The sequence below is a fragment of the Callorhinus ursinus genome, unplaced genomic scaffold (assembly GCF_003265705.2).
Source record: "Callorhinus ursinus isolate GAN/ISIS: 27379988/994484 unplaced genomic scaffold, GSC_fseal_2.0 scaffold42, whole genome shotgun sequence".
Classification (NCBI taxonomy): Eukaryota; Metazoa; Chordata; class Mammalia; order Carnivora; family Otariidae; genus Callorhinus; species Callorhinus ursinus.
This window is the reverse complement of record NW_027397104.1, coordinates 11,144,531-11,154,716: the sequence shown is the minus strand read 5'-3', so window position 1 is coordinate 11,154,716 and position 10,186 is coordinate 11,144,531. Positions and strand designations below refer to the sequence as shown.

General features: G+C 36.3%; 1 pseudogene; it reads right to left on the bottom strand.

The window, feature by feature from the left end:
• Positions 1-6,370: 6,370 nt before the first annotated feature.
• On the bottom strand, positions 6,371-6,470 carry LOC112809680 (U6 spliceosomal RNA; annotated as a pseudogene).
• Between the last annotated feature and the right edge of the window lie 3,716 nt (positions 6,471-10,186).

Sequence of the window (10,186 nt, the reverse complement as noted above, 5' to 3'; positions counted from 1 at the left end):
CCACAGTGGCTGTACCAGTTTACATTCCCACCAACAGTGCACTAGGTAGGGTTCCCTTTTCTCCACATCCTTACCAGCATTTATCTCTTGCCTTTTTGAATATTGCCATTCTAGCAGGTGTCAGCTGTTTTGATTTGCATTTCCCTGATGATTAGTGATGTGCATATTTTTATGTACCTGTTGGCCATTTGTATGCCTTCTTTGGAAAAAAATGTCTATTCAGGTCATTTGCCTGTTTTCTAAATGTATTATTTATTTTATTTTATTTATTTTATTTTATTGTGCTATTTATTGGTATGAATGAGTTCCTTATATATATTTTGGATGTTAACCTTTTTATCTGATCTATGGTTTGGAAATATTTTCTCCCATTCCATGGGTTCCTTTTTCATTCTGTTGCTGGTTTCCTTTGCTGAGCAGAGCTTTTTAGTTTGATGTAGTCTTACTGGTTTATTTTTGCCTTTGTTGCTTTTGCTCTTTATATATCCAAAAATCCTTTTCAGACCAATGTCAAAGAGCTTTTTTCCTATATTGTCTTCTAGGATTTTTACAATTTCAGGTTTTACATTAATCCTTTAATCCAGTTTGTTAATTTTTGTGAGTCACTTAAGATAGGGGCTCCCTTTTATTCTTTTGTGAATATCCAGTTTTCCCAATACCATTACATTAATTTATTTTTGAACATTAAACCAGTCTTGAAATAAATCCCACTTGGTCATGCTGTATAATTCTTCTCATACATTATTGGATTCAATTTGCTAATATTTTATTGAGGCTTTTGTATATACGTTCATGAGAGTTATTGGTATGTAGTTTGTTTGTTTGTTGGTAATGGTTGTTTGCTGGTTTTGGTTGTAGGGTAATGCTGTCCTCACAGAATAAGTAAGAAAGCTGCTATTACTAAATTCTTAATGTCCACTCTTTGTTTCCCCTCCTGTGCACATTGCTCTCTTTCTCCCTTATATTACCCTGCTAGACACCACCCTGATTAGATTCATTCACTATCAAGAAAATATATATATTTTTAAGATTTTATTTATTTATTTGACAGAGAAAGAAAGAGAGAGCAAGCATAAGCAGGGGGAGCAGCAGAGGGAGAGGGAGAAGCAGGCTTGATGCGGGACTTGATCCCAGGACTCTGGGATCATGACTTGAGCTGAAGGCAGACGCTTAACTGACTGAGCCACCCAGGCATCCCAAGATAATATTTTTTAAAAAGTCGTTGCATTTAGCAAATTTTACTAAAGATTTGGCATCCAAGAGGGGGATTAACACACAGTGCAGCACAGCACAGCCTACAATTCAAATTTATATTAGACATCCTTTCTCTTAAATACCCTTCTGCTGTCTGAAATATTGTAAACTTTTTTTTTTCCAGTTCCACCTCATCTATCCCTAGACTTTACTTGTACTGCAGGACCCTTCTTTCTTGTCTCTCCTTAGTTCTCTTTTCAAAAATCATCTGGTTTTATAATGTAAACAATTCAATTTTCTTCAGTAAGTTCTGGGCCTATGTTTGTATATTATTTAGGGGAGGCTGATATTACTTGCTTAATAAAATTAGCATTTAATATTTATGTCATGGTTTGCTGTGGGTTCCCAGAGAGGCTCTGCCCCATGCAGTCCTTCAGGGCACCAGGCACTTTCCATGTAGTGACTCTACTCTCTCCTTGGACAAATGAGATAACTCAAAGGATGGCCTGAGAGATTTTAGGGTCAGGCCTGGAAGTATCATTTGTCACTCCCTCCTGTATGCTACCATTCAGAACTTATTCACTAACTACAAGAGAGGGTGCAAAATGCTGTCTGGCTGTGTGCTCCAGAGAAAATTAAATTTTCTTTGATGAATATATAAGATTCTTTCTGTCAAACTTCCAAAAAATATAAGGTTGACCTGCTAAGTAGAAGCCCAGTCTGGGTCTCCACTCCTTTACTAACATTTTAGAAGAAAGTCCTTTCTTATCCATGAACTCACCATCTTAAGCAGGCCTTCTTGTTTGATTTAATAATTCCAAATTCCTTAGAAAGAAGAGGCTCTCATCAATTTTGTTTCTTTGTTTTATTGTTTGCTTATTTAAGTGTCTTAAACTCCCCTTTTTATTGCTTTTATACTTAGCCTAGTTTATGCAGTAGGCATATATACTTTGGTACCTTTAAATTTTTCACTAAGCATACTCAAGGGATCTTTTCTTATAGATTGGTGCTATCTACTGGACTCTGAAATGATACCAGCTGCGTTTAGTTCTGATTTTAACTAATAGGCTCAATGTTAATGTTTCTCGAGCTTTTTAATTATAGTTGGAAATCTGTCCTTACATTTTGTGAAAGCCCACTTTCCCTTATCCCCTAAGGATTCCCCTGTCACCTTTTTCAGTTTGTCAGCTGCTTTCTTTATTTTTATTTCTTATCTGTTTCCAAGTTACTCCCTTTAGCTACCTTGATTTCTTGTTCCTTTTTTTTTAAACTTTGATTGCTCCCCATGTTCCCATAATCAACTGGGTGGTTGTTTATCACTACTTATACATTCAGTCCCCCAAAGTGAAAGAAGTTAATGAGTACTTCAATTATGTCTGTTTGTTCCCCATTCCCTGACCTTCTCATTAATTTTGGTCTCCCAGTGTGTTTTATACATTATAGTTGCATTTTGTACAATTTTGTTTTTCAGAATTTGATATGTGAATCAGTTTGACTTTGAATTCACTTTTTATGAGCTATTTTGTGACAGTCTTTATCAAGCAGTTTTGGGATTAGCCAATGCTATACAGATAAAGATTGCTTAAACTGAACTCAGGAAAGGATTTCTATGGATATGGTATAAATTGAAGAGATTATAATCCCAACAATCTAGGAGAAGCAATACAACATTTTGTTCAAATTTAGATTTTTTTTAATATAAAATATCTCTCAAATTAAGCTCTTTCAATGCACATATCAGTTTAGAGTCTGGCTAGTAGCCTGCTGCTTTTGTTGGTGGGATTATCTCTTTTTTTTAAACTAATGGGTTCAATATAATTGGTGAGCTTAGTACAGTTACCAATACAACAAAATGATTGAAACTAAGGTTTAAAAAATCTTTCTTGGGGGCAGTGATCATTTTATGAAGGGTAATTTCTTTGAAGGATATGGACAGAGAACTGTTCCTTGCCCAGTGAGTATATGGAGTAGCTAACACTTTTATCTCATTGACAGTAATAGGTATATGGTTTATTGGCAAGCTTCCTCTTCCCCAGCATTCTAGAAGTCACCACTTACCACAGGGTTGAGCTGTGAGCACATTACCAGGGCCTGGCCAGTTAGTTGGGCCATTTTGATTGATTTAGAGATGGATGTGTGACCCAAACATGGCCAATAAGAGCCAACCAAAAATTTTTACTGGAACTTTCAGGAAAAAGTACATCCTCTACCTCTTAGTTGCTAGGTTTTAAGTTGGAGCTGCTGGGAGCTCTTGTTGCCATCATGTGGAGAGAACTCTGCCTAAGGACAAAACAGAATGAGGAAAGCAGAACCAAGAGTGAGAAAGACAAAATTTACTGATGGCATTTTTGAAGCCCTGGGTCTATCTAATGGAGTCTAAAGTCAGCACCTCTTAGACTTTTCAGGAATGTAAGACATTAAGGTACCTTTTCATTTAAGCCAGTTTTGGTTGAGTTCCTTGCACAGACAAATAAAATTGTACCAACTGAATCACTGATTAACTAGAACATTTTTTTAAAAATAATGTCTCCAAATTAGAATATTCATTTTAGTAGGGCAAAAAAGGCCCTTCTTTATATTATTCAACATTCTGTCTCTATCAAATATTACAGTGACTGGCACAGAGATGTGCTTAATAAATATTTATGGAATGAATAAATGATTAATTTAATTAGTTCAATTTAATTTAGTATTTTAGTTCAACTTGTTAGGCATCTATTTTGTGCAAGGCCTTATCTTAGGAGCTGGTAAGATGATAAAAGGAATACAAAAGATAGAGTCTCTTTCTCTTGTTTATAATTTTGTGCAGGCAATGAGGTATAACAATAATTTAAGGCAGAGTAAAAGAAGGACTAAAGGGAATGAAAGTTGTATGTCAAAGAGTAGCCATGTCATCAAAGGACTCTACAGTCAGATAGCCTGGATTTGAATCAATGCTATACACTTGTTAACCAAGTAATTTTGGGTACATTACTTAAACTCAGTTTTCTTATCTGTAAAATGGGGGTAATATTTATATGTGCCTTATAGATTTGCCATGAGGATAAATCAATACATTCTACTTAAAATGATTGAAATGTCTAAGATATATTAAGTATTCAGTAGCTTATAGTTATTTTTATTTCAGCAAGCAAAGACATCTGCAACATGATTTAAATTTTGAAAGAAGAGAGAATTGGAAATAATGTAACCCTTGGAAGCTGAATACTGATTATATCACAAGTCAGTATCAACTATTAACAAAACCATACATATATATGAAATACAAAATGATCCAGCAAAATCTTACTTTAGTGTTTTGTCAGATTTATACAATGGTGGATTTATTTTAGAGAGGAGTTAAGGCATGCATCCTTGGTAAATGGAAGAAAGAAAGGACCTCTACATTTTAAGATTTTTATTTTTATTTATTTTTAAAGATTTTATTTTTATTTATTTGACAGAGAGAGAGACAGCGAGAGAGGCAACACAAACAGGGGAGTGGGAGAGGGAGAAGCAGACCTTCTGCGGAGCAGGGAGCCTGATGTGGGGCTCTATCCCAGGACCCCAGGACCATGACCTGAGCCGAAGGCAGACGCCCAATGACTGAGCCACCCAGGCACCCTATTTTTAAGATTTTAATAAGAAACAATTTAACATTTGAAACCCAAAGTGCTAATGACAATGTTGTGTTCTTTTGTTTTGTTTTTTGTTTGTTTTTAGAGAGGGAGAGAAGTGGGGGAGGGGCTGAGGGAGAGGGAGAGAGAGAGAGAATCTTAAGCAGGCTCCATACCCAGCCCAGAGCTCAGCCCAGAGCCCAACATGGGGCTAAATCTCATGACCCTGAAACCATGACCTGAGCTGAAATCAAGAGTTAGATGCTTAACGACTGATCCACCCAGGCACCCCCAACAATGTTGTTGTTTTTTTCTAGATATTCTGTAAGAGGAAAGGGAAAAAAAAAGGATTTTCAAAGATAAGTGTGTGTAATGGTCTGCTATAAGGTAGATCGGCATAAGATGAACTATTAGATAGGGGTGGGCTTCTAGATTCATTAATATAGAGTGTTTACGCCTTGTAAAATTTGATGAAAGTTTTCAAAGTCTCATTCAGAAATAAATATCATTCTATGTTACAAAATGCTCTTTATAAATACTTTTATTCTTTTTTACTTTAATCTTTACTTCATAGTAAAGTAGTAATTTCCTGAGGGCCTCTGGGTATAAAGGAAAATGGAGGCCCATTAATGGAAAAAAAAAGTAGCTTCAAATATGCTTAATACTGCTGGCCTACATATTTCAGAAACATGGGGGGCATTTCCAGTTAATTCAGAGGTCTTATGGAGAGAATGAAACAGTATGGTATGGTAAACAACAGGCGCTTTGAAAATTTTAAGGAAAATGGTTTAAAGTTGTGTGACCTTGGGCTATAATAGCCTTTCTGAGCCCAAGATTCCCCAGGAGTAGAAAGTAGATCACATTAAATTCATAGTGTTTTTGTGGGGATTAGAGATAATATTTACAGGCTGAACACTCATGGTTTTTGGCATGTGGTAAGTGATTAGTGTATGATAGCTATTCTTATAAATTATATATTATCTCCAATGAGATTTTATATAGTAATGGGGAATATAAACATATCAAAATAAAAATAAAATAATGGATGACTGCTGGAAATTCATAGGCAGAAAGATGTGAATAGCAAAAGTATAGAGACAAGTGTTATGTAACAACTTGGGAGATTTCAGTAGATGTTGATGAGTCTTAGCCAGTGTCATTGCAGTGAATAGGCATGTTCAGCATTGTGGCTTGACTTTTTCATCATTCTAGGCTGCTCTAAAGGTAAAAGAATGGAGGTTTTCCAGACAAAGATTTTGACAGTGAAATAGCCATCTTCCACTTTTTCTTCTCAGGCTGTATGCCTTTTTTTTTTTTTTTTTAAGATTTTATTTATTTATTTATGAGAGAGAGAGAGAGACAGAGAGAGAGAGAAACAGCATGAGAAGGGAGAGGATCAGAGGGAGAAGCAGGCTCCCCACTGAGCCGGGATGTCAAAAGCACTTACTTTCTGGCCTTAAGGACTCTTCATTGTCTTAGATTGAAACAGATAAAATCCCCAGATTTATATTTTAACATATATAATTTTATCCACTGGCCCTGGGTTATCCTTGAGAAGTCATAATTTTCCTTCTTTTTCTTTTTTAATGGAACACTTAATGAATTTGAGTGTTATCTATGTGTAGGGATCATGCTAATCTCTGTATTAGTCCAATTTTAGTATATATACTGCTGAAGTGAGCTTTCTCTTCTCCTCTCTTCCCTTCCCTGTCCTTCCCCCCCTTTTTTTTCTTTTCTTAGAAGGGGATCTCCCACTTATGTATGGTCTATTTGCAATAGTTTAAAAGTCCTTTTTACTTTAAGCAAGTAGACATTTTTTTTCCTTTTTTTTTTTTTTTAATTTCTTGCCTGGAAAAAATCTTGCAAAGCAAATCCAGCATATAAAAAAGAAAAATCAAAGCCGCTCTTGTTGAGGGGTACGTGGGTCTAAACCTCTGCTCTTTTATCTCCATTATTTCTATGGTCCCTACTGCAGTAAGTCTGAGGAAACCCAGGCCTGGGGAAACACATTTGAAAACATTTGGGTTAGTGAAATGAGTTATTAACTGGAACTCTGAAGACTCAAGTTTTAGCTTTAGTTTTAACATTAAATTTGCATGTGTCACTGATAGGGTTAATTGTTTTATCTGTAAAACAAAGGTTTAGAACAGTGGTTCTCAATTTTGGCTGCATGTTAGAATCACCTGGGGAGCTTTAAAAAATCCTGATGCTTAGGCCTCACTCTCTACCAGTTAAATTAGAAACTCTGGGGCGTGACCCAGGCAACAGGCATTTTTTTAAAGCTCCCTAGGTGATTCCAATTTGCAACCAAGTTTCAACACCTCCAAAGAATTTTTGAGCAATAATATTCCACAAGTCTATGGGGCTGTGGAGCTTGTTTTGGTAGATGTAGTTAAAATGTGCAGAGTCTATTCATGGATAGACAATACTTAGTGAGGATCTGGGATGAAGGTGGGCATAAAGATTGGAAAGGAGGAAAAAAGTTTTTTGATTATATTAATAGCTCAGTGTGTTGGGCAAAACACTTAACTTTGTTCTATCCCTGATGGGAGTGATTTTAACTTCCTGTAAAATGACGCTCTCAACTGAGAAATCATATTTAAATGCAATGTTATTATTTTTATACCAATACCAACACCGTCTGCTAATATGATCAGTCAAGAATTACACCTAAGTATTTTATTCACAAAGGAAATAGAAAAGGCAGATTGACTACTGAAATGTAAAATATGGTTAATATTCCTCAGTTGGTGGTATAGATTAAAGATAGATTGAAACAACATGTTGATAACAATGGAAATCTCTGATACTGAGATGCTGCGTTAAAAGTGTGTCCGTCAAAAAGGCAAAGAAAAAAAAACCCAGGATTACTGCTATGAGCTTCTTGTCAGTTATGAAAAACTATTGTTTCAACTGAGTTTTCAAATTAGGAAAAAAAAATTCACAGTATTGGTAAGCAATTGATCCTAAAAAATATACAAATTGGATGACAATGTCTAGGCTATAATCTCCAAAGTAAAATGAATTTATTATGATTGGATAAATTACAATGAATACCAAGTAGTTTAAAAATGAGAGCACAGAGCAAAATGATTGATTTTACATATGTTAGATGTATAACTAAATAGAAATGCCTTTTCATTTTCTTATTACCAGAGCCATTTACACATTTTGTCTCACATTTGTGCCGCTAATAGGTGTTCAAGATTTGTGTGCTTTGATCTCCCCTTTCAACAGAGTAGCTCTTTTCTGGAAGTTGGTGACCTTTAAATAAAAGAAAAAGTACAGTTATCACTTATAGCAGGGAGATATATTAATAATTTTATACCTCATTCTTAGGCTTTTTGCTGGAATAGATTTATCAACAACCGAATAAAAAAATAATTTCACACATTTTCTGGCTGAAAGTTCAGCCAGTGCTTAGTGTTTTTGTGTTCTAGCTCTCCTTACCCTAGGGAAAAGTTTACACAAGCTTTTTTTTATGTGGAAGTGTCCCCAAAGGTTGGACAATAATCCCCAACATTGACTTGACAGATGAGGAGAAAGTGCAGGGGACAATTTGGCAACAACATGGAGTAGAGCCAGTAGCAACATGGGCCACCTCTGAATGAGCTCTGTTAACAAGGACAGTGACTACTTTTAGAAATGACCATGAATGACCCCTGGTTGAGAATTTGCTCTATTTTTCTTGGACTTTTTAAGTTCTGATGTCTTGGTACAAAATAAAATGAATGAATGAGAAGAATGGGGATGAGGGACCTGGGGGAGGGAGGGAGGAGGAGAAAGGGAGAGAAAGGCATGTAGGGGAATGGAATGTAGTGAAACACAAAAAATTATTAATGTTGGTCTTTTCACCAAACTTGGTCAGTTGGAGCTAAATATAATTTGATTTAGGTAAGTTAAAAGCACATACCATTGTCCATACTTTATGTGTTACATAGCACAATTCTTAATTGTCACATACCTTTGAAAATGTAAATCAGTACAAATAAAGCTCAATATTTGGCAATTAGTGAGTTATCTTTTTTTAGAGAATGATTCTCTAAAGCACCTCCATGAAGTCTTCTTAGTTTGCCCGGTTCCATAGTGATCCCTTTCCACTCTGAACTTAACTTATTGTCTGTACCATTCATTTTGTGACTTATTAATACACTGTTTTGTGGGGTTTTTTTGTTTGTTGGAACAATGAGATGCCATGTGGGAAGCCTGACTATGCTGAGGGCCCAGGCTAGAGAGGCCATGCGTACTGTGATAGCAACTGCCTAAAAGAAAGTTGAACAAGTGAAGGTGAGAACATAGCTCTACACTGTGTTGTCCAAGAGCAGGAATAACAGTACCATTTACCCATGTGTTTTCAGCAACCAGTACAGTAGAGACACATGGAAAGTAGTCAGGACCTATTTGTTGAATGACTGCATGAATAGATGAGATACTAATAGAGATGAAGGCACAGATGCATATATCCATTTGAAAAGTTGGTTCATTCATATCTCAGGGAAGATTAGTCTGTTACACCTAGATACGAATTGCTAATCCAGCACAAGGTGTGCTTTTTACTAATATGTTTAGGAAACCAGTCTGATTAATGTCAATAATAGAGGGAACTTTGATTCGAACTCACAAATGAGAAGGCCACTTCTTAATTTTTCAACCAAGCGTCATATTTTGTATTTGTTTATTTTTCTTTTTTCTGCAAAAATGAAGATAGCAATTCCCTCACCAATACTCACACTCCATTTTCTCTCAAGCTCCAGCTCTTAAGCTCTGTTATTCTTCTCTAAGTTTATGTCCTATCATGCCAATTCACTTTATCTCATGTGGATCTGAGAGATGAAGTCTAGAGGTTCTTTTGGCGGAAAAAGATGTTAGAAACTTCTTGTACAGTATTTCTGTGACAGTTTAAATTAATTTTTTGGCAATTCTCCCATTGAGATATGGGATCTCTGTTCACTCCCCTTGTACCTGGGTGGGCTAGGGACTGCTAAAACCAAGAGAGTATGGCAGAAGTGATACCCTACGGCTCGTGAGAGCAGATCATGAAAGGCCATGGGTGCTCTGACTTGTTTGTTGGAACAATGAGATGCCATGTGGGAAGCTTGACTATGCTGAGGGCCCAGGCTAGAGAGGCCATGCGTACATGTGCTCAGCTAATCACTTCACCTGAGGCCAAATTTGCAGCCTTCCATTCCAAGGTGCTGCATGTGTGTGTGTGGGTGAAGGCACCACCTTGAAAGTGGGTCTCTAGCCTCAGCTGTCCTAGCTCTAGCTGTCTGAATCACTCACAGCTGAGGCCCAAAATATCAAAGAGCAGAAACAAGCTATACTCTGAATTTTTGATTCACAGTCTCTGTGAGCATAGTAAAAATGCTTGTTTTATGCTATCAAATTTTGGGGTG